Source organism: Dryas octopetala, chromosome 8 (assembly GCF_963921425.1).
Source record: "Dryas octopetala chromosome 8, drDryOcto1.1, whole genome shotgun sequence".
Classification (NCBI taxonomy): Eukaryota; Viridiplantae; Streptophyta; class Magnoliopsida; order Rosales; family Rosaceae; genus Dryas; species Dryas octopetala.
In genome coordinates, this window is record NC_141373.1 from 18659251 (window position 1) to 18685378 (window position 26128).

Below are 26128 nucleotides of genomic sequence, written 5' to 3' on the forward strand. Positions count from 1 at the left end.
ATTAGTGCTCATCAATACGAGTTCGTAGAATTTTTCGGTGAATTATTTGGAGTCTCGAGCTATATTTTGGTGAATTTATGAAATTGGAGAAAATAGAAAAATTTCGATAAATTTTGATAAATACTTGTAAATTTCGCCGAAATTTTTGAAATTTCGGCGAAATCTTCACAAAAAATTGTTAAATATATGTTTCGATTTCCTAAAAAAGTAAAATATAATACCTTTCATCATGTGGGTAATATTAGACTTATTAGTGTGTGTGTGGGCCAAATATGGGGTTATTCTATTAATTTTAAATTTTCATAAACTACAAAAAATATATATATATATTCTTGGATATTTGACTTTAGTTTTTTCTATGATTAGCCTAGTCCAGTTTTTTTTTTTTATAAATACATGATCTAGTTGATGGAATGATCAATTTGACCTTCATATTTTAGATGGTTGTGCTTGTGGCATTTTGATCTTTTACTTCTCTCTTTTTTTTCTGACACGTTTTAGTTTGTCTTGGTCGAAAACAATTGTAACAAATTTTAGTTTGGAAGAAAAACCAAAATCACAATTGGAATTTCCGTTTTACATTTCCAAATTCCAAGAAGCTCTGAACTTGGCAAGAGCTTAACTGATCATTGCAGATGTGATGTCGCTTAATACAATATGAGAGTAATCTAGAACGTGATGGGCATATGGTGGTGACAGAGGGACAATTTGTCTTGTGGTGGTGAGCTTCGCTGTGATATGACAATTTGAGTGATGAATCTGCATCAACCTGCAAACAAGTTGTTGAGTTAATAAAAAACCAACCATCATTTGAAGATCCTTAAGTGGGACAACAAAGAAATTAAGAATATGAATGGAAACTGTTTCGCGGATTATGTTTGTTGTAACAGTTTTTCATAAACCATCCTCTGCTTTGATCATATTTTTTGTGCTAATATCATGTTTATAGTATGTTTGTGCCATATTGGGTCTATTTGACATTTGCTCCTCAAATTAAAAATTTTGACACTTTATATATCCTCTAAACTCAATTACGTTAAACAATTTATCCCAAAATCGTTAAAAAATCAATTTCTTCTTTAATTTTGTAAATGTGGCACCATGTATGAAAATTACATATTTGTATGTATCTTTATTTGAGAAAATATTCGTATCTACTTGAAAATTCCTCTATAAAAATATCTAGACCATACAACAGCATTATGACAATAAAGGACAATGCTGTGGAAAAAACAGAAAGAAGATAAAAACTTCTTTTTCATTTGAAAAAATAGTTCACCTTAAGATTAGGACAAATATTCGACTTTAAAAATGTGTTAATAAATTAATAAGTGAAGAATTAACTGGTTAGTAGTCTGGTAGTATTTATTTTTCCAATATTAAAAAATGTTAGAAATTCCAAATCTCTACTCCTTTAGATATAAAAATTAGGCTTAATTGTAGTAATGGTCCATAAACTTTTTTTCTTATTTTTTTTCTGAATCTCAATTTGATTTAGAAACTAAATTTTGTACCAAAATGGTCTACGGTTGTAAAATCTGCTTGATTTTATATTTATGCATAGACACAAACACTTATAGCTAAAATAGATGGAAACCAAACGAAGTTGACATTTTGGACCAAACTAGGATCCAACTGATACTTCATAGATTATTTTGCTACAAAATTTAGTTGGCAAACCAAATTGAAATTCAATAAAGAATTTATTGACCGTTATTGCATTTAAGCCAAAAATAAAATATTAACAAGTGGAGGAAAACACCCAATTTAAGTTAGGGAATATATATTTTTCCCCATTTTCCGATGAGTAGCAAACATGCATTAATGGATTTGCTTGTTGGTTCACTATCTCCTCGGAGCCCTGGGTTTCCGATTTCTTGTTTGCTTCCTTGTTGTCCGGGAATCCACCCACTTTGTACTTTTATCATTAATCAATTACTCCACATATTGCGTTTGTTTCTAGTGCAATTTCGACCATTGACTTATTAGCATCACAATTTTACATTAAAAAAAAAAAAAAAGAACAAAAGAAAATTTGAATTTGAATTTGTCCCTCCATGCATGTGGAGGGTAAGATTATCAAATGGCTGGTTGCCGACAAGTTTTACTCAAATCATTCACAATTTACATGCAGGCTAGCTATGCAGCACATCAAAAATTTCAAAAGAAAACAAAGAAAAATGGAGGACAAAGTTACATGGCACGAGGTAGGACAAATTAAAATGATGAAAAAAAAGTACAACGTTTACTTTGTGGTTCACACTTAAAATACTCAATTATGCTGTCCCTTCTTTAGGGTTAAATGTCAAATTAATCTCCTTTTTTAAAGAAAAATATTTTTTTTTTCTGTCTTTTTCTTGTGGCACGTCCTAGTGTACAGTGCAAAAGAGCCTATAGGCTATACTAATATTAGGGATCATATCATAATCTTAGTCTAACTATTCATATTTGAAAAGTCACATGTGAGTAGATAAAAGGGCATGTATAATATTGTAGACTTTTCTTTTATTATTTACTCTTAAATTATAGGGCAACAAAAAAAGAAGTGTTAGAATTTTCAACATGAGCTTGAGTTTGATCTTGACTCGAGTGTATCCTTACCAATAGGCAATCCAGATTCGTTTCAATTATTTCATATGAATAGTCAAATTTTTGGCATGAAAAAGAAATAAAAAACAGTTAGTTTGTGTGACGCCCCGAAACTGGGAACACCACAGCGGCACCCGTCTTAAAGATCCTGAGACTATAATACCCCTTACCCCGAGTATTATATTCCCAAGCTCTCTAAAACGAGTTAAGCCCTTTTTATTGGAGAACCCGGGTTGGATCAGAGTAGTAAAAATACAGCGAAAGAAATTACTGAAAATACCTCATATTATAAATAATAGTAAAGAGTACCAACCCGTGAGGGTTATATGTTTCAAATACACTAACCCTAATGCTACATAGTAAACAGTAGATAAACAGATATGTCAGGATAGTCCAACCCACGCCAGAGTGATTCAGTCTTCAACAAAGTGGTGCAACAAATTGGACTCATGGATAGCCATTGGGATATGCCACCTACGAGGATGAAAGAGAAACACCACCACGGATCCAAAGAAAGGATCTAAACCAGATAGCAAGACTGAAAACTGACAAGCTGCAAGTGCCACACCCACGACCTCAATCTTGGTCTCCAACAACTGGATTATCTGCACTCACAAGAGTACAGTAGGGGGTAAGCGTCACATACGTTCATCGCTTCCCCTCGAGGGAAAATCCTGGTTAGGTTTGAAGCAATACTCGAAAATATAGGATTTCAAGGAAAACAGTTTAAAAGCAATGCACACCCAAAAACAGGGTATCAATATCAATAATACTGTAACCAAAACTAGTAATGATAAAGATAGTTATGCCATTAATCAGTGAGTAAAGCCTTTGCATGCTCATACATCTTTTTCAGTGAAAATCCTTCCTGTCACGTGACATAGTTCAGAAACATACCTGCGACCGATCACATACAGGCCAACCGCCAGTATCGGAAATTCAACCACCACCTCGATACTGTGGTGAGAGTATCCATTTACCTGGTAATACCACATTGGTTAGCCTCCCCAGAAGGACATTCGACTAACCAGTCCGTACTTACCCCTCCGGAGGTTTAGGGGATCGAAACCCAAGGTCACAACACGTGCCCGTTACTCTCAGGTCGTTCAAGGTATCACACAGAAAATCACACAAATATGCCATACAAAAATCATGCACATTCTCTGTGAAAGACATTTTCATATACATATAGTACGAAAATAGGCAGGAAATCCAATAACCGGGATATGGTACTTTCCCCCTACCTGCTTTACCAAAGTGTGTCCTTTGCCTGATCCCTTTCCTGTGTCTGGGTCCCACTTGTACCTGTTGGGAAACTGGAGATCCGAATCCGACGACAGCTATTAGGAACGTACTAAACGTACTCTCGACCTTGTCTGTTAAGACCAGGTAAAATTTAGAGGTTTGGCACTAGCGTAACTTGCTAGGCTTCTCTAAATTCTTGATCCGGCATGACCCTGCTCCCCGAGGCAGACAGTCATGTCAGACCGTGTGGTTTCTAAGTTTATTTTAATTTATTGTCGAGGAGGTTGATTAGATATGAACCTTACAACGTGACCAGGTCAGTGCATGGGGAAACTGAGGGAGCTCTGGCTCAGTACCCAACGCATGTATGCTCATGGACTGACCTTAGTCATCACGTTATTTGGTTACCACTGATATGGCCTCAATATTTATTAAGTTCATTTAATAACAACAGTTAAACGGCGTTTCGTCTATAACTACCACTTAAACAACAGCAGATTAAATAAGCTGGGTTAAGGGTATACCTGTTGAAGACTTCCCACGAGCAGAGTCTCGGTACTACTAGACTTGCTAAATAATAAGATTAAAATAGCCTAATTAACAAGAGATTTATTTAACAAAATTTTAGCAGAAATTCGACAGGGATCAAGAAATTACCTATGGAGCTCAGAAATGATTTTTTTTAAAACTTCACCAAAACATAGCCTTCACACTACTAGAATTGAAGAGCTCGTCGCCACGATCGCGTAGGCGAAATCGGATCGTCGATCGGAGCTCCAGAACTCAAGATAAACTCAAAACAAGATTGAAGAAGAGAGAGAAAGGAGGAGAGAGGAGAGAGAAGCTCTCTCTTGGGAAGCGTGCGGCTGAATTGGTGAGGGATCAGCTGGGGTTCACGCCACTATTTATAGGAAGAGTGAGTGAGTCAACTCGGTTGACTCATCCGAGTTGACTGGGTTGACTCAAGTCAACCGTCATAACTTTGACCAATGAGAAATTGACACGTGGCGAAGGCTTTGACACTTGGCTGCACATGCAGCCATCAGATCTTGCTGCCATGCAGCGATGGACGCTCCAGATCGTGCCACGTGGCGCGATCTGGTGTTTTTCCTATTTTATTTTCTTTTTCCTATATTCCCCAACTTCAAAAATTGATTAAAAATAGCTCGGGACTCAGAAAAATACCCCGAAAAATACTACGGACTCGTATCGACTAGTACTAATTAACTATGAGATCAAATTACCAATTTGCCCTTTAGAAAAATTTTGAAAATTTCAAGCTCCACAAACTAAGATAAAATGCTTTTAAAAATGAAATTTTGGGAAATTCATAAAATAATCTCCCGGACTCGGAATAATACGAGACTTGCTCCGTTGGGTTCGTGAGTAAAAGTACCACCTTTTAAAGGTCTAACTTGGGTCAAAACCCTAGTCAAAGTTGGTCAAACAATTAAAGCTTAAGGTGAAAAATACGATTTTCCGCCCAACAATTTCTAGAACAATTCTAGAAATTAAAGAAAAATCTCAAAATAAATTTGAAAAATTTTGGGTCTCACATCCTCCCCTACTTAGAAAAAATCTCGTCCTCGAGATTACCTGAGTTCATTGAAGAGATGTGGGTATCTCTTCCTCATGTCGGATTCCAGTTCCCATGTCGCTTCCTCGACTCCATGGCGCTGCCACTGAACTTTTACAAGTGGTACCTCCCTATTCCTGAGTTGTTTCGTCTCGTAAGCTAAAATAGAAACAGGTCCTTCCACATAAGACACGTTTGGTTCGAGCGGTAAACCAATCCAAGGCATCACTTGAGGGATGTCAGGCACACTCTTTTTCAACTGGGACACATGGAATACGTTATGTATGTATGCTAACTGAGGCGGCAACTCCAACCTGTAAGCAACTTTCCCGACACGTTCCAAAACCTTGAACGGTCCAATATACCTGGGTGCCAACTTGCCTCGCATACCAAACCGAAATGTACCCTTCAAAGGGCTAACTTTCAGAAACACCAAGTTCTCAACTTGAAATTCCAAAGGCTTCCGCCTTCGATCAGCGTACGATTTCTGCCTACTCTGGGCGGTTTCTAGTCGTTTCTTGACTATCTTGACCTTTTCGGTCGTTTCTTTAATCACTTCAGGACCCAGAACAACTCGGTCCTCAACATCGGCCCAACAGAGTGGCGAACGACACGGCCTTCCGTAAAGTGCTTCGTACGGTGCCATCTTGATACTGCTTTGATAACTGTTGTTATATACGAACTCGGCGAGCGGTAAGTACTCACTCCACTTACCTCTGAAATCTAGAACACAAGCTCGCAACATATCTTCCAGTATCTGAATAACTCTTTCAGATTGCCCATCCGTCTGCGGATGATAGGCACTGCTAAGATTCAACTGAGTACCTAATTCAAGTTGTAACTTCCGCCACAATCGAGACGTAAATCGGGGATCTCGATCGGAAACAATCGTCTTCGGAATACCATGCAATCGAACAATCCATTCAACATAGAGATCAGCAAAATAATCAACGGCTGAGTTCATCTTGACCGGCAAGAAATGAGCTGACTTCGTGAGTCTGTCCACGATAACCCAAATACCATTGTGCCCTTTTGTATTTCTCGGCAGATCGGTGATGAAATCCATAGTAACACAATCCTACTTCCACTCTGGAGTAGGTAACGGTTGTAACAATCCAGACGGCTTCTGGTGTTCGGCTTTCACTTGTTGGCAGGTCACACAGTGATTAACAAAATCAGCCACGTCTCTTTTCATACCTTTCCACCAGTATCTTCGTTTCAAATCTTGATACATTTTCGTTCCTCCAGGGTGCATAGCAAAACTGGTAGAATGAGCTTCGTTCAGAATCCGTTGTCTTGTTTCTTTCCTGTTCGGCACAACTATTCGGCCTCTGTATCTCAAACTTCCATCAGGATGTACCTTCCATTCCCCAGGTGCATCTCCTGAGTATACCTCCTTCTTTTTCTGTTGTATCTCTAGATCCCCTTCTTGTTCTTGAACTAATTCTTGCTCCAATTGGGGCTCAATCTGCATACTTGCAATCCTTCCATCATGGAGTACGTTGACTTTGTACTGATCCAAAGTCTGTAGGATCTCCCGTTCAGCCATCATTAAACTGGCTAGAGTGTTTTTCTTTCTGCTCAGTGCATCAGCTACTTTGTTGGCTTTTCCTGGATGATATTGTAATTCAAAATCATAATCTTTAAGATACTCCATCCAACGTCGTTGTCGCAAATTCAGATCTCTCTGAGTGAATATATGCTTGAGGCTCTTGTGATCTGAGAAAACAGTGAATCGACCTCCATACAAGTAGCATCTCCAGATTTTTAGAGCGTGTACAACAGCGGCTAACTCCAAATCATGAGTTGGATAATTCTTTTCATATTCCTTCAACTGTCTTGAGGCATAGGCTATCACTCGCCCATTCTGCATCAGTACACATCCGACTCCTATTATGGACGCGTCGGTGTAGACTTCATAAGGATCTTCATTGTTGGGTAAGACTAACACTGGGGCAGTTGTCAGTCGTTTCTTGAGCTCTTGGAATGCTTCTTCACACTTCTCGTTCCATTCAAACTTGAATCCTTTTCTGAGTAATCGAGTCATCGGGGTAGCAATCTTGGAAAAACCTTCTACGAACCTTCTGTAATAACCCGCTAATCCAAGAAAACTACGGACTTCTGTCATGCTCTTCGGTTGTTCCCAATTCAGAACTGCTTCGATCTTCTTGGGATCAGGAGATAATCCTTTTTCTGAGATGATGTGGCCAAGGAACTGTACCTCTTTCAGCCAAAATTCACATTTTGACTTCTTGGCGTAAAGTTGCTTTTGAAGTAATGTCTGTAGAACAATTCTCAGATGCTCTTCATGCTCTTCCTTACTCTTGGAGTAAATCAAGATGTCGTCGATGAAGACAATAACAAATTTGTCCAAGTATGGACGGAATGCTCGGTTCATCAGGTCCATGAATGCGGCAGGTGCATTTGTCAATCCAAACGGCATCACAACGAACTCATAATGTCCGTATCTGGTACGAAAAGCAGTCTTTGGGATGTCTTCGTCTCGAACTCTGAGTTGATGGTAGCCGGATCTGAGATCAATCTTTGAGAAGTACTTCGCTCCACTAAGTTGATCAAACAGCTCGTCAATTCTAGGCAATGGATACTTGTTCTTGATTGTGACTTGGTTCAGCTTCCGGTAGTCTATGCAGAGTCGCAATGTTCCATCATGCTTTTTGGCAAATAGAACAGGGGCTCCCCATGGTGATATACTTTCTCTGATAAAGCCCTTCTCCTTCAAGTCGTCTAATTGCTTCTTCAGCTCCACCATCTCGGCTGGTGCCATGCGGTAGGGCGGGATTGAAATAGGTTGAGTGCCTGGTACAAGTTCAATCTTGAATTCTACTTCTCTTGTTGGTGGGATTCCGGGCAGATCTTCTGGAAAAACGTCTGGGTATTCGTCTACCACTGGTATTGGTTTATCTTCCTTCTGCTTGGCTTGTGTGGAAATGATGAGTGAATAGCATAGCATAACTTTCTTGCTTTTGAAACAAACTCTCAGCAATGGGTTGATGGGTTGTAGCGGTTTGTGCAATCGGATGATCACCTCTTCTCTGTTACTCGTGACTACCTTCACCTTTCTTTTCTCACAATCGATATGTGCCTGATTTTCTTGTAACCAATCCATTCCTAGAATAAGGTCGTAGTAATCCATGTTCAAAGGGTATAGGTTTGCTGTCAAGACTCGGTTTTGGACTACTAGTTGGCAAGATTGGTAAATTCTATCTACTTCGGTTGTTGTTCCAATGGGTGTACTCATGTGGATGGTTTCAGCTAAAGGTTCAGCATGCAATTCTAATTTCTCAGTAAAGCTAACAGAGACAAATGAATGTGAAGCACCCGTATCAAACAAAATTCTAACTTCAGTATTAAAGAGCAGCATAGTACCGTCAAGTGGGGCTTCTTCCTGGTTAGCTCTTACAGCAAAAACTCGTCCTCCTCTAGCTGGTTGTGGTCTTCCTCCGCCACCTCTTCCTTGTCCTCCACGATTTTTGGGTTGTGGTGGTGCATGTTGCAATGGTTGAGCTCTAAATGGTTGTGGTACAGCCTGTATCTGTGGTTGTGGCCTGGGGGCATTCTGCTGTGTTCTAGTAGGACAATCATTTCTGTAGTGGCCTTCACCTCCACACTGGAAACAAATTTGAAGTCTAGTCTTCTTCCAGTTTCTTTGGTTTCGGGAGGGTCCTCCCCTCTGAAAATTTCTTCTTTTTCCTAGTCTTGTTCCCTCAGACCTCGCAATTTCCCCTTTCTGTCTAGTTGCAAGGAAATCCTGCTCCTGAGCATAAGCAGCATTGACCACATCTTTGAAAACTGTAAACCTTTGACTTGCCAAGTATTGGCGAATCCCGTTCTTCAGACCTTGCAGAAATCTGACAGTCTTTGCCTTCTCATCATTCATGGTAGATGGGACGAAACGTCCAAGTTCAGTAAACTTTCCCACGTATTCAGAAACAGTCATGTAAACTTTCCCACGTATTCAGAAACTGTCGTAGAACAATTCCCTAAATCCTTCCCAAGTCATAGTGTTAATATTTTCTCGGTGCCTAATGCATCTCCACCATCCGTCAGCTTCGCCTTCAAACACATGTGTAGCTAGCCAGATCTTGTACTCATCTGGTGCGTTAATCGACTCGAGCTTCTTCTCGATGTGCGTAACCCAACTCTCAGCTAAATCGGGTTCAGAACTTCCGTGAAACTTCATCGGCTTAGTCCTAAGGAAACGATCTAAGTACTCGCCTCGTCGCTTATATTCACGTTCAGCGGGAGTGAGACGGTTACCAGCTTGTTGAGCAAAGAAAGCCTGCATAAATTCAGCCATTTGTTGTGGGTCGAACCGATTATTGGCATTACTGTTAGTTCGATCGAAACGGGGCGGCATCTTGTCAGCAAGACTGAAAACAAATAAGGGAATGATTGACACAAATAATACAAGGAACAAAAGTGTTTCAAGGGAAAGACTTATCGAAGAATGTGTTTGGTTGGAAACTTCGAAGGAATCTGCTGAATCGGCTCTGGGTTGGCATATCCTGCATATTAGTAAAATAATCTACTAACAATCTTACAAAGTTATCTATTTATTTATTATTATTATTATTATTATTTTTTTTTTTAGGTCGTACCGCTCTGATACCACTTTTTCTGTGACGCCCCGAAACTGGGAACACCACAGCGGCACCCGTCTTAAAGATCCTGAGACTATAATACCCCTTACCCCGAGTATTATATTCCCAAGCTCTCTAAAACGAGTTAAGCCCTTTTTATTGGAGAACCCGGGTTGGATCAGAGTAGTAAAAATACAGCGAAAGAAATTACTGAAAATACCTCATATTATAAATAATAGTAAAGAGTACCAACCCGTGAGGGTTATATGTTTCAAATACACTAACCCTAATGCTACATAGTAAACAGTAGATAAACAGATATGTCAGGATAGTCCAACCCACGCCAGAGTGATTCAGTCTTCAACAAAGTGGTGCAACAAATTGGACTCATGGATAGCCATTGGGATATGCCACCTACGAGGATGAAAGAGAAACACCACCACGGATCCAAAGAAAGGATCTAAACCAGATAGCAAGACTGAAAACTGACAAGCTGCAAGTGCCACACCCACGACCTCAATCTTGGTCTCCAACAACTGGATTATCTGCACTCACAAGAGTACAGTAGGGGGTAAGCGTCACATACGTTCATCGCTTCCCCTCGAGGGAAAATCCTGGTTAGGTTTGAAGCAATACTCGAAAATATAGGATTTCAAGGAAAACAGTTTAAAAGCAATGCACACCCAAAAACAGGGTATCAATATCAATAATACTGTAACCAAAACTAGTAATGATAAAGATAGTTATGCCATTAATCAGTGAGTAAAGCCTTTGCATGCTCATACATCTTTTTCAGTGAAAATCCTTCCTGTCACGTGACATAGTTCAGAAACATACCTGCGACCGATCACATACAGGCCAACCGCCAGTATCGGAAATTCAACCACCACCTCGATACTGTGGTGAGAGTATCCATTTACCTGGTAATACCACATTGGTTAGCCTCCCCAGAAGGACATTCGACTAACCAGTCCGTACTTACCCCTCCGGAGGTTTAGGGGATCGAAACCCAAGGTCACAACACGTGCCCGTTACTCTCAGGTCGTTCAAGGTATCACACAGAAAATCACACAAATATGCCATACAAAAATCATGCACATTCTCTGTGAAAGACATTTTCATATACATATAGTACGAAAATAGGCAGGAAATCCAATAACCGGGATATGGTACTTTCCCCCTACCTGCTTTACCAAAGTGTGTCCTTTGCCTGATCCCTTTCCTGTGTCTGGGTCCCACTTGTACCTGTTGGGAAACTGGAGATCCGAATCCGACGACAGCTATTAGGAACGTACTAAACGTACTCTCGACCTTGTCTGTTAAGACCAGGTAAAATTTAGAGGTTTGGCACTAGCGTAACTTGCTAGGCTTCTCTAAATTCTTGATCCGGCATGACCCTGCTCCCCGAGGCAGACAGTCATGTCAGACCGTGTGGTTTCTAAGTTTATTTTAATTTATTGTCGAGGAGGTTGATTAGATATGAACCTTACAACGTGACCAGGTCAGTGCATGGGGAAACTGAGGGAGCTCTGGCTCAGTACCCAACGCATGTATGCTCATGGACTGACCTTAGTCATCACGTTATTTGGTTACCACTGATATGGCCTCAATATTTATTAAGTTCATTTAATAACAACAGTTAAACGGCGTTTCGTCTATAACTACCACTTAAACAACAGCAGATTAAATAAGCTGGGTTAAGGGTATACCTGTTGAAGACTTCCCACGAGCAGAGTCTCGGTACTACTAGACTTGCTAAATAATAAGATTAAAATAGCCTAATTAACAAGAGATTTATTTAACAAAATTTTAGCAGAAATTCGACAGGGATCAAGAAATTACCTATGGAGCTCAGAAATGATTTTTTTTAAAACTTCACCAAAACATAGCCTTCACACTACTAGAATTGAAGAGCTCGTCGCCACGATCGCGTAGGCGAAATCGGATCGTCGATCGGAGCTCCAGAACTCAAGATAAACTCAAAACAAGATTGAAGAAGAGAGAGAAAGGAGGAGAGAGGAGAGAGAAGCTCTCTCTTGGGAAGCGTGCGGCTGAATTGGTGAGGGATCAGCTGGGGTTCACGCCACTATTTATAGGAAGAGTGAGTGAGTCAACTCGGTTGACTCATCCGAGTTGACTGGGTTGACTCAAGTCAACCGTCATAACTTTGACCAATGAGAAATTGACACGTGGCGAAGGCTTTGACACTTGGCTGCACATGCAGCCATCAGATCTTGCTGCCATGCAGCGATGGACGCTCCAGATCGTGCCACGTGGCGCGATCTGGTGTTTTTCCTATTTTATTTTCTTTTTCCTATATTCCCCAACTTCAAAAATTGATTAAAAATAGCTCGGGACTCAGAAAAATACCCCGAAAAATACTACGGACTCGTATCGACTAGTACTAATTAACTATGAGATCAAATTACCAATTTGCCCTTTAGAAAAATTTTGAAAATTTCAAGCTCCACAAACTAAGATAAAATGCTTTTAAAAATGAAATTTTGGGAAATTCATAAAATAATCTCCCGGACTCGGAATAATACGAGACTTGCTCCGTTGGGTTCGTGAGTAAAAGTACCACCTTTTAAAGGTCTAACTTGGGTCAAAACCCTAGTCAAAGTTGGTCAAACAATTAAAGCTTAAGGTGAAAAATACGATTTTCCGCCCAACAATTTCTAGAACAATTCTAGAAATTAAAGAAAAATCTCAAAATAAATTTGAAAAATTTTGGGTCTCACAGTTTGTGGGGTTGTAATTTCATATATAAGTCCTTTTTTGGTAGGAGAGGGGGCCAAACGGCCCCATATATTAATTAAGTCTTTTCAATCTTGAGCTTTGAGATTGGCATAAAATATATGAAATTTGTACTGAATCTGGCTTGAATGTTGATAGCATACATTTTCTTTTTGTTTTTCCCTAAGCAAAATTGTACCATTAATTGCCAATATTCGAGCCAGATTCAATTCAGATTTCATATATTTTACTTGAGAAAAAACAAAAAAAACAAAAAAAAACAGAAGTACAGAACATATATACTTCTTTAACTAGTCAAACAAAATCATAAATCTGGGCACGATAGTCTCCTTTTACAGATGGATTCACATGTATTACGTGCCATATATGCATGATGTTATCAAGGTCGCATAGTTAATTAGCCGACATTAATGACAATAACTTGAAGATCTAATAAAAATCAGAAGCCACCAAATCCACATGTACATTGATTAATTAAGGTCATAATATATTTATTAGTTTATAGTTAACAATATGGTATTGGGTAAACTACATGCTGAATACGACAGATCAGAAGAGGTTTTTTGACCTTTTTTTTTTTTTTTTTTTGTTGAAATAGAGGTTGTTAGAAATTATAATAGAAAATCCAATTGCTTTTCATTAAGGACACAAGGTGATTTGTGAGTGGCCAAATTTTAATTACTTGTCTTGAGTTTTATAATTAGGATATGAGTAGGAACTTGACCATGCATATTATATATATATATATATATGTGTGCATAGTCGATCTATGAAGGCAGTACAGCACATGAATAGAACATGTCGATTCAATTATGAAGAATTTCATCATATCTAGGGATGTGGCAGTGATGACCTGGCCTGCATGCATGCATATTGGTTGTGCAAAGTAACATTTTTTAATTAAAACTAGAGACATTACACACATGCCATGCATGTCCAGTATATGGAAGTTAATGCAGTGTAAGAGAGAAAAGATGTTAGTGGTAAAAAAAAAAAAAAAAAAAAAAAAAAAAAACAGAGAGAAAAGATGTTTTGGACCTTTGGTAAAATTAAAGTATATTTACGTTAGTTTTAAATTTATTATTAAACTTGCTACAGTATATTACAAGAATATTGGGTTGGTGCATTTGCAAGAATTCTAACTCAATATCTTCTACTATGATAACGTCCATGATAAATGTTATTAATTTGCCACTATTCATTTTTTGTTTAATGAATAATTTACCAATATTTTTGAAAGTTTAAATTGTTCGAATGCAGGCTAATAATTATATTTCTATACTGTAACGTAGCATATATAATACTGTTGAGTATTCATGAGGTCATCTTCTTCTTGCCCTACATTAAAATAGGCATTTATTTTGATTAAAAAAAAACAAAAAAACAAAAAACAACATGAATTTCAGCAAATACAAAGAACTACACAGATTCAAATGCATTTTTCTTTCTTGATTTCTAATGTCTAACCAAGTAACCAGTGACATAAAGACATTGAAATAGTTAAAAACGGTAGAAGAAATTTTAAAAAAAAAATACTATGTCATGAAAACAAGATTCATTTTGGTACATATGACATCGAAAAATAATTTATTAATTAAAGAAAAATAATTTTGGTGCATACTCTCTTTCTGTAAGTGAAGAAAAAGAAAAAGAGAGTATTATTCATTTATTTGCTTCTGATCCAACTTGGAGACCCCGTTTCCCAATACAGTACGTACTGTCTTTAATTCACTGCAAGCTGGGGAAGAATTTGTCCCATGCAATATGTCTTTATTATTTATATATTTTACTGCAAGTAGATGAAAATGACAATATCCAATTAATTGAGAATCTTTCAATGCAAGGTAGATTAACAATATAATCTGACAAAGAATGAGACAATTAAAAAGAATCCAATGCCATGAAAATTAACTAATTCTATGGAAATTATTCAGCATGCAGCAGATATACATGTGGATTTCTTAATTAACTCAATAAACTCATAGTAACAAACGCACTCAAGAATTGAAGCATATGCATGCCTAATTAGGAACTTAATTTAAATTAATGAAGCATTTTGATGAGCAATTATATATATAGGGTCAATTACATTTTACACCCCTATTATTTGGGTGAAATAACACTTTCGTCCCTCACTTTCAAAATGTATCAATCTCAAACTCAAACTTTTAAATCTTTGCAATTTTGTCCCTCCGTTAAGTTGACCGTTGGGTCAACCGTTAAGTGCTTACGTGGAGAGTGTGGGTCCACCATTTTTCCTGACATGGCCTTTCACTGCAGATTTTCACTATAGGGCAATTTGGGAATTCAACAAATCAAAAATCTTATTCAATTAAAAGGAATAGAAATGTAGCTACAAGAAGAGTCAAACTCCAGACCACCCAAGTGAAGCTGAGGCACTCTCCCACCTGAACTGCCTTTGCTGGTTGTACTACCTCAAGTGGGAGAGTTCCTCAGCTTCACTTGGGTGGTCATAGGTTCGACTCTTCTTTTAGCTACATTTCTATTTTTTTTAATTGAATAAGATTTTTGTTGAATACCCAAATTGCCCTGTAGTGGAAATCTGCAGTGAAAGGTTATGTCAGCAAAAATGGTGGACCCACACCCTTCACGTAAGCAATTAATTAACGGTTGACCCAACGGTCAATTTAACGGAAGGACAAAATTGAAAGATTTTAAAGTTTGGGGTTTGAGATTGGTACGTTTTGAAGGTAAGGATGGACCAAAGTGTTATTTCACCCAAACAATAGAGATGCAAACTGTAATTGACCCATATATATATATATATATTAGGAGATAATTGCAAATTTCAACAAATTTCAACGCAATTCATTAGGAGATAATTGCTATATATATATATATTAACAAAGAGCCTAAACTAATTAAAGATATTATATAGCAATTATCTCTAATGAATTGCATTGAAATTTGTTGATGCAAAATATATTTCTCTAAGAAAGAAAAATTAGTCAACGATACCAAAAATATTTGACTTGGATTGAGTGAAACAAGATTCCGTCTTCTACGAACTTGATCTTCTCTTTAAAAAATGGGGGAGGGAGGGACCAACAATAACTCTCTGATGCTTAAGCTAGCCAAAGTTTCAAGTATATGCATGTATAATTCAAAAAAATTGCATACTTTGGCATGAAATTGATCGTAGTATTTATAACCTATGAAGTCTTGGGCTCCAAGTTTCAAATTGCCTACCTTGCCCCCATTCTGCACGTTATCCACCTTAGGTTGTGTGACTATCCTTTAGCACAACTTAGTAAAAAATGCTTAATTAAAAAGCCCCTAAATCTCAAAAACCCAAGTTGTCATATGTTTTATGTTGACAGAAAATCTCCCAATGAGCATAATGGTGCCCTTCTCATTTTTAGCCTTTGCCCACCATAATTTGCCAATAAAATGTTAATTTCCTAACAAGTCCCTTTTGGCATTCAAAAACAGCTTGAGATATAAGTAGGTATACAAGACTGCTTTAATTAAATATTTTATTGCCAGCATGGGACAAAAGTTTCTCCTTCCACCCATTTAACCACATAATTAGTTATATTTACAACATATATGTATATGTGCACCATGTATCACCATATAGGGGATATTTTGGTATAAGATGGACATCATGTATGTATAGAAACATTCTGGTATAGAATGAGCATCATGTATCGCAGTATACTATCTGGATTCGGATCAAGTCCTCACAACCCAGGTTTGCATGAGAGAATGGCTGTGGATATACAGAAATTCTCGCATCAGGAAATATATGATACCCGTCTTATACGAAAATGTCTTCATGCAGGAAAACTTTCGGGTATAGGGTCTAGGATGGGGACCATGTACCATCGTATAAGGGACATTCTAGTACATGATGGGCATCATGTATCGTCTTATAGGGACATCCAAATATAGGATGAGAATCATGTATCGCCATATAGCATCTGGGTCTGGACTAGGTCTTCATGACCTGGGTTTTCATGAAAGAATAATTGTATATATATAAATTTAGATTTTCATCTTTAGAAAATGATCTTATTTTCATTAAATTTGGTAGAATTTGATTAATCTTTTGGATAATATTCATGAGATTTATTTGAAGTCCGTTGACTTTAGATACCAAATTACAATGTTTTTTCATATTAACTATTACAACTTTATACTATTTTAGTTTAGGTAGAAACTTTCTGGTTTAGCAAAACATTTCGTTCTACTAATCAATTGACCAAAATAAATATTACTTTTATTTACAATTCAAGTGTAACTGCAGGATAGTCACTGGAAGGTAACATCAACAAAAACTAAGGTAACCACTATATATATATATATATATCAGGTTTTACAAACCTAATAAAAGGCCCTGGAAAAGCCTATATTACATTACCCAATGGAATCAACTTTTCATTAGCAATGCTCTATACTCATGCAGATTCAACTTAGTTTTAAAGATATTTGTTTGAATGAATATCACATTGAAACCACAACTAATTAAGCATAATGCTGAATATCTTTGCATTACCTCCAATATTTAGAGCCAGAAACGTATATTGGAGAAACTCCCCGCTTGCTTATCTGGGTTGTATTATACAACTATAAAATTTATTGAGGCCCATACTGTCATGAATCCAAAGTTCATTGACCCAAATATTTTCATGCTTTGACATGACTGGTTGGGTCATCCTGGATCCACCAGGATGCGTATGATTATTTCAAATTCATATGGGCATCCATTAATGGTTCAACATATGGTTGTGTCTAACAACAATCTTTGAGCAGCTTTCTCTCAAAGAAAGTTGGTTATTAGACCATCTCCATTAAATCTTGATAGATAATCTCCATCATTTTTTAAAAGAATTCAATAGGACATTTTCAACCATCATGTGGCCCATTTCGTTACTTTATGGTTCCAGTTGATGCATCCAGTAGATGGTCACTTGTTTGCCTTTTGTCAATTCGTAATGTTGTATTTGCTCGGCTATTGGCTCGGATTATTAAATTACGAGCTCATTTCCTAGATAATCCTATCAAATCGATTCAACTTGACAATGCTGGTGAATATATGTCTAAAGTTTTTAATGACTATTGCATGTCAATTGGAATTGATGTTGAACATCATGTTCCTCATGTTTATACCCATAAAGGTTTGGCAGAAGGTTTTATCAAGTGCCTTCAACTGATTGCTCGAACTATGCTTATGCAATCAAAATTTCCAGTTTTTGTATGAGGACATGCTATTTTACATGTTCGTCGTTAGTTCGATTGAGACCGATGAATATTTATCAATACTCTCCTTTACAATTGGCTTTTGGGAGCCAGCCAAATATTTCACGTTTATGGACTTTTGGGTGTGTGTATATACATCCATTGCACCTCCACAACGCACTAAAATGAGTCTTTAATAGACAGATATATTTTGGTTTTGATTCACCTTCTATCATTCGATATCTTGAACCCCTAACGGGTGATATCTTTACCGCACATTTTTCAAATTGTCACTTTGATGAGACAATTTTCCCGCTATTAAGGGGAGAAAAGACTGTTCTTGAAGTACAATTATTGGGAACTGTATTCACTATGTCTCATCTTGATCCTTGTACTACGCAATTTGATAATGAAGTACAACGAATAATTTATCGACAAAATATTGCTAATCAAATGCCAGATGCATTTACTGATATAGAAAAACTGACAAAATCACATATATCAGCTACAAATACACTTGTAGGATTGATGTCCTAGTCGGACAGGCAAATGCCAGGAAATTATTCTTCTATTGCACGCATGAAGCGTGGCAGACCCATAGGTTCGAAAGATTCTATTCCCCGAAAGAAGAAATCAAAAGTAAGTAAAAGTTTCAGCAATAATAGCAGACTCACACTTAATGATTGTTCAGTTTTAGAACAAAAAAATGTTTATGATGAGACCCAAGCCCCAGAAGAAACACAGGTACCTAACAATAAAGAAATTTCTATAAATTTTGCATGCAATGATGAATTGTGGGATCACGATGAAATGATCATTGATGATTGTACGGTCAGAAGTTCAATAAGTGGAAAAGGGCCTTAGACCTGATTTTAGGAGGGCAGTGGAGGTGCTTGAGCTGCGAACGTATGCAGAGGTGTTATGTAAAGCTCAAGTCCTGGATAAGGATGGCAAGCTAAAGGCTCGCACTGAAGCCAAGGATAAAGGCCAAAGGTCATCATAAAAGAAGTCCTGGAGTAAGAACAATAAGAAATGATTTGATAACAAGAAGGGGGCAACAAAAGGCAAAGGAATTTATGCCTTTATCCTCCACTAACCCACATGACCTCACGATACCTATTACATTTATAATTCCTTTTTCATATTAATAATAATATTATCCTTAAATAAATCCTTTACTCAAATGACATATTATCACAACAACAAAAGAAACAGCTATAGGGTTCTGATATTACAATTTCACCCATTTAAAAAAATTTCGTCCTCAAAATTTAATGTACCTTGAGTCTCAAAAAGTCAGGGTACCTCGCTCTAATTCACGTTCCCAGCTTGCTTCCTCGACATAATGATTTTTCAACAGTACCTTTATGAAAGGTATCCTCTTGTGTTGTAACACATGGAACACATTATGACCTTAGACATCAAAGGTGGAAGAACGAGTTTATAAGCCAACTCACCAATCCTTTCCAAAATTTCAAATGGACCAATGAACCTCGGCCTCAACTTCCCTTTCTTCCCAAAACACACTACACTTTTCATCGGGGCAACTTTGAGAAAAACCTTGTCCCCAACAACAAATTCTCGATCATTTCTCTTTTGGTCCGCATAACTCTTATGTTGGCTTTAGGCAACCTTCATCCTTTCTCTTATAGTCCCTATAGCTTCACTAGTTTTTTGGACAATCTCAGGATCAAGAATCTTCCTCTCACCAACCTCGTCCTAATGAACTAGAGACCTACATTTTGGCCCATACAATGCCTCATAAGGAGCATGTTAATGGTTGTATGGTAACTGTTATTATAGGAGAACTCTATTAACGACACATACTTATCCCAACTGCCTTTAAAATTCAACACACATGCGCACGACATATCCTCCAATGTTTGTATGGTTCTTTCCGACTGGCCATCGAACTGAGGGTGAAAAGCAGTTGTGAAGTTAAGCTTCGTGCCTAATGCCTTATGTATGCATAGGTAAACCTTGGATCTCTATCTGACACAATTGACATAGGACCCCCATGCAATCTTACTATCTTATCCACACACAATTGTGCATACCGAGCCATAGTATAAGAATTTTAATATATACAATCTTACTATCTACCATTGGGTGGGAATGAAGTGAATTTTTTTAATGCTTTTAATATATATTTAGCTTATAAAAGGATCATATATAAAAGCAGATACACACAGTAGTAGTGCCTATATATATCGGTCCTTGTATATATATAAGCAGGTGAATAACTTTTTATTTCCAGAGAAGAGACTGAGTCTCCCAAATGGACAAAACATGATGAGAGCAATATCAACATCGCAGAGAACAGAGAGTTCATAAGCTTGAAGGCGTGAATAGCCCACCTACTGATAGAGAGTTCATAAGCTTGGAAATCGCTTAATCTTTCAAACTTTTGTTTGAAATATGTATGAGCTATTCACGCCTTCAAGCTTACAAGATTACAGATTCTGTAGACTTAGGAAGAGTGAAAAGAAATTAGTGGGAACCAATCAACTGCCAAGTCAATAGGATATGTTGACTATGATAATTATGTAAATTTGTTGTGCATGGTAATTTTTGTGATTAATGTTATGTTTTGAGGCTTTTTGTCACTGTTAACTTCTCTGGCATACTCGGTTTTATGTATTAGAATCTTTGAACGGCTCATGTAAAGTTACTCAAACACTATGAAATTTTACTATGTTGTTCTCATATATGTTAATTTTTAACTTGGAGAATTTGGGATTGTTCTAATGTGTAAATAATTTTTAAAAATTTGAAGAAGGCCTATAGGTCGATGATAGTATCTCATTGATTTTTGGGTTATGGCTGGTTAAAGGCAAGGAGTAAAATTTCGGTTTCAAGGAATTTTCGATGAAAATTTCGACGGAAATTTTCGCGGAAATTTCGATTAAAATTTCGATTTCGATAAAATTGGACAAAAATGACGAAAATTGTTATCAAAATATGGAAATTTTGAATAAAACTTGACCATATGTTTATTTAACATATTATCTACTACATTGATAAAAAAACATTGAATAAATCAAATAATATAATAGATTTCATGTGATATGTGATGAATATAATGCGCGCTGGAGACAATACTGTTAAAAAAATATTTCACTAATTAATAATTCAGTAGTGCTAGACATCCCACATTTTTATACCACAATTTCATACCACCTTATGTGGCAATTTACATGGCATTCATACATTGGATACTAAAAAATAAAAACCAAAATCCAAAAAGAAAAAGAAAAATCTTGTCCAGTAAAATAATGACACGTAAGATGGTACAAAAATGTGGTATAAAAATATGGTATATATAGCATTATTCTTAATAATTACATAATAAAATTACATGAATAAATCACCAATGTGGCAACGGAAAGTAGCAAGCTTACTCAAAGAGACTTGGAAATTGTCTTCGATAGTTAAATTAAGCCGAATTAGGTTAAAATAGAACCAATCTGATGGCTGCAGCGACGATAACAGTTTACCTAAAATTTCAATTTTACAAATTATCGAAATTGGAAAACCAAACAGTAAGGAAATGAAACTTCATGATAAGGGGATAAATTTCTTTTTCATAATTTATGTTTACAACTAAACGAAACACCAAAATGACCAAATCAAACTCTAAATAAAATCTCAAACCTTTTTTTTTCTTTTCAATTGCCTAAAGACTCCAAATCTCAATTTACCTTAAAAAAAAAAAAATTTCTTTCCTTTTTTTTTCTCTTCTTTTTTTTTTCTTTTCTCTTCTTTTTTTTTTCCTTTTCTTTTCTTTTCTTTTTTTTTTCCTTTTCCTTTTCCTTTCTTTTCTCTTTTTTTTTTCTTTCCTTTTCTTTTCTTTTTTTTTTTTCCTTTTCCTTTATTTTCTCTTCGTTTTTTTTCTTTCCTTTTCCTCTTCTTCCCATGTGACTTCCTCCTTTTTTTCTTTCCTTTTCCTCTTCTTCCTCCGGTGGCCTTCGTCTTCGTCTTCTTCCTGTTCCAGTGGGCAATGGCCTTGCTCTTTTTTTTTCTCCAGTTTTTCTTTTCTTCTCCCTTCATAATCTCTCTTCCCTCTCCCTCCTCCCTTCCTAATCTCTTTCTTCCCTCTCCCTCCGACGACGGCGCGGCTCTGCAACACCCTCTCCGATCTCTTCTCTCCCTCCGGCGACGGTGCTCTCCTCCCCTCTCCCTCCGGTCTCTGCCTCCTCTCTCTCACTCCGGCCTCTACATCGAAAATTTCGCCGAAATTTCGGCGAAATTTTTCGAAATTTATTTGGTATGGTGTTAAAATTTTCATACCCCTTAAAAACGAAATTTTACTCCTTGATTAAAGGGCGTGTTTAAGTAATCAATTAATTTTGTAATGACTTGGAAATTTTATGATGTGTTTTTCTCGAAGACTAGTGTGTGTCCATTGAATTTCAGAATTTTTGAGAGCTTGATTTGTTTTCGGAGAATTTTGGACTAGCTGCTATCTGGGAAGTGGCTCCATGCGAAACCAATGCAATATAAAACACACAATTCAAGTTTCTGAAGTCACATCCACCCGTATTATAGTATAAAAATGACTGTCATTAATTGCTACTGTATGCAATTGACCCAATAAAAAAAAAAGTCCAACGGAGCGCTCGGCACCAAAAGTAAGGAAGATTAAGACATGGGCTTATCTGTCACAAAGTATATCTATTTGATATTGCAACATTTTAAGTAGGTTTAGTTATCATTAAAAATCTAAAAATGAACTTTAGAATCATTATTTGTAAATATTATTATATAGGCCCCATTAAATATATATATACGTGTATGTGTGTGTATATACGTGTATGTGTGTGTGTATATAATCGAACTTAGGCAATTAGAATTCCCCGATTTTCCGCTTACAAATTTCAAAAGATCATTAAATTCTTAATGTTCCCCACCATTGGATTAAAGAATCTAGACGCACTCCACTTCATGTGTCCCACTATATCAGATCATGGTCCCACTGAATTCTTGTCGATACCAAACCATTTGTTTCATAGCATTTAAAATAACCAAAAGGAAAAGAAAAAGGACAATTATTGAACTAATTTTAACTTTACACAATCATTTTTTTTTTTTTCTGCTGCCAAATTTATGCTTCTAGTACAATATGAAAGTAATGATGTAATTATTTGAAAAAAAGTTAATAATAAATTTAAATGCATGTTTAGTATGATAATTTCCAACCCTCCTACTTTTTCTAATTGTTTTCTCTATATTGTAATTGTTTTCCGCTTTTAGTGAAACAAGGATGAAAATTATAAATTCGACTTTGTCCCGTCAAATTGCCATTCCTTGTGTGAAAGCTTTAACTACATGATAACCAAAATTCTGACCAAAATTACAACCAAATTTGAAGGTAACTGTGCACTAGCTGCAGAGAATAAAAACTTAAGCCTTTTATTACGTAGTGTCCAAACTCCAAGGACCAGAAAATAACAAGACAAACTGACTCATGCCAGAGCACAGTTGTTATTTGCAGCCTTTTATTTTTGGTCAGTTTTTTGCAGCCTTTCACTACCAAAAATTTACTCCCTTCTGACCTGTAAGTAGAAATATCTAGGATTCTAATTTACTCCTTTTTGTCGTATTCATTTGAGAATTATTTGTAATAGGAATATGATTTTTTTTTTTTTTGGCCACGTAATAGGAATATGATTAACTTAATGACACATGTATTTTTATATTTTATTATATAATTTTTTTTAATTTTAAGCTTCTATCATGTTCCTATGTTAAATGGTCGTTTCTACATAACTAGACTAAATACAAGTTATTTTTGTCACGGCAAAAATTTAGCCTAAATTTTGCTATTCTCATTTGCAAAGTCAAGACAAGGTGGAGCCCAGCTGAGAAAAGCAACTGCCGCAGAGCCCACATGGCAAAAATTGAGTCGACAAGGCAGAGCCCACCTTGCTGCAGAGCCCAGATTTTATATTTTTTTATAAAAGCCCCAGCCTATGGGCTACCGACACATGGCGGCATGGGTCACAAATTTGACCACTGCTTCTTCCCGTTGCAATATTAATAGGGGCAAAAATTTCACCAGCCAATGGCTGCACACCATGTGGCCCTCCAATGGCTAAAAGAGTTAATTTTGCTTCTTTTTTTTTTCTTTAATTCGATTTTTGTTATTTTTTTTTCAATTTAAATATATTTAATATTATACTCATATTAAAAATTTTCTTAAAATAATCATTAAACTATATTAATTTGTAAATTTTAATTTACAAAAGTATATAAATAAATGAGTTTTAGGCTTTTAGCCTTTAACCTTTAGCAATGTAGCATTTGGCTAAAAGCAAAAGTTAAATATTGCCTTTAGTCTTGTCTTTTGCTTTAACAATGTACATGCACACGTAAATTTTTTCCTACATGATTAGATATATAATATATAACTCTTTTTTTATGGATTATATTTTCACTGCCAAGATTTAAATTTTCCACTAATAAATCTAGTGATATGTCCTGCAATCACTCTATTAAAAATACACTCAGATTAAAGATGGGAGAGCACTAAGAAGTGTTTTTATAATAAAAAATTTAAAATATTTTTGCCAAACACTAACTTTTGGTCAACCTAAAAGCTAGCGTTTTTAGGTGCTCTCTCAGGTCTCAACCCACATACGGAAACAAATTGCTTTCATTAACATTCGAGGTATTGATTTCCATGCTACTAATAGTACTATTGCAGACTTAAAAAATGTAGCCCTAGTGTCGAATTATATTTTTGTTTAACTTGATATCCGACACAAAACTGATGTAGCTCATTAACTTTCTATATGATAACATTAAATAATTGTGGATGCATAATTGGTACTGTATGGTTAGGTTTCATACCTATTAAACTATTAAGTATGGCTATAATTATCAAATGTGGGATCTTTCTTTTAAGATAACTTAACATGAGGAATTCATACTTTGGGTGATGTAGAAGTGCATGTGGGCATTGGGCCTAATGCGTGTATAAACTAGTTTAATATCATGAAAAAAATTGAAGTATCGAACTCAAAATCAATTGATAATAAATAAAAAGACCGAACATCATAAATCACCAATACTATATTCTTCTAATATATGTATGATCTTTTTCTCTCAAGGGCGAGAATTCATGTCATGCAAATAGATTTAAGAGTAGATTTATATAGAGAAATGAGGAATCCATCAAAATCTAAGAGTAAAAATAGGTGCATAATAGATTTCTCATTATATAAATTCCTGTAATAGTCAAGGAATTAAATTTTGAATTTCGAAAAAAAATTTTAGTTTCGTTGAAAATTTAAACTAAAACAAATGAAAATTTTAAAATTTTTTTGATAATTTCGTTTCTATAATATTTCAAAATCTCAAAAAATAGAAATTTCTTCAAAATAAAGAAATTTTTGAAATTTAACCATGATGAAGATTTTTAATTAAATAAGGAAAAGGAAAAGCAGAAAACATGCATGATACAGATTCTCCATGTTGGTTCTTTTCGTGACACGTTTTCCATTTCACATTTTCAATTGCATTTCCTGTACGTACTTCTAGTTCTGACACACATTTGATCATGACCTTTTATTTGTTTATTTATTTACATTATAGAGCAGGAATTTATTTCTTATTGTATTGGTGGGTGTAGGCATAAGTGTTTGAAGCTTTAAATTCCAACAACCTATATATAATCTAATTAAATCGATATTGAAAAAACTTTCTTTGCCATTGGGAATGGAAAAAATTAAGCGTGATGGAGAGATTAGGTACTAATCACTCTATGGTCATTGACTACGTCCAATAAATTTGATAATATATTTAAAATCAAGATCATAGAGCATTAAACTCCACTAAACAATATACGTGTTTATTTTTCTTGGTTAGCTTTATAAGATACTCATTTAATGAGCCATTTACAATAGGATTTCGTTATCCAAAGAGTTAAGAAGGTAGAGATTAACGTCGAATTGACTGAGCTGGTCGAAAACGATGGTGGAGCTGATGGTAATACTATGAAGTTTAATTTTTTACTTTATAATGTAATTCTATCACATCGTACACATGCCATACATTATTCACAAAAAGTGGCAATTTTTACTTTTTCTCTTTTACTTTTTTGATAAAAGGGATGGCCAAATAATTAGGTTGTCACACTCATGGGAAAAAGAAAAAA

General features: G+C 36.1%; 2 long non-coding RNA genes across 2 annotated transcripts; both read right to left on the reverse strand.

Annotated features, from left to right (window-relative positions):
* Positions 1–3857: 3857 nt before the first annotated feature.
* On the reverse strand, positions 3858–4691 carry LOC147277775 (uncharacterized). The gene is made up of 3 exons (XR_015124046.1): positions 4492–4691; positions 4359–4404; positions 3858–3905 (listed from the first exon to the last, which is right to left on the reverse strand). It is a non-coding gene; the product is annotated as an uncharacterized LOC147277775 (long non-coding RNA).
* Positions 4692–11219: 6528 nt separating this feature from the next.
* Positions 11220–12053, reverse strand: LOC147277776 (uncharacterized). The gene is made up of 3 exons (XR_015124045.1): positions 11854–12053; positions 11721–11766; positions 11220–11267 (listed from the first exon to the last, which is right to left on the reverse strand). It is a non-coding gene; the product is annotated as an uncharacterized LOC147277776 (long non-coding RNA).
* Positions 12054–26128: the final 14075 nt, after the last annotated feature.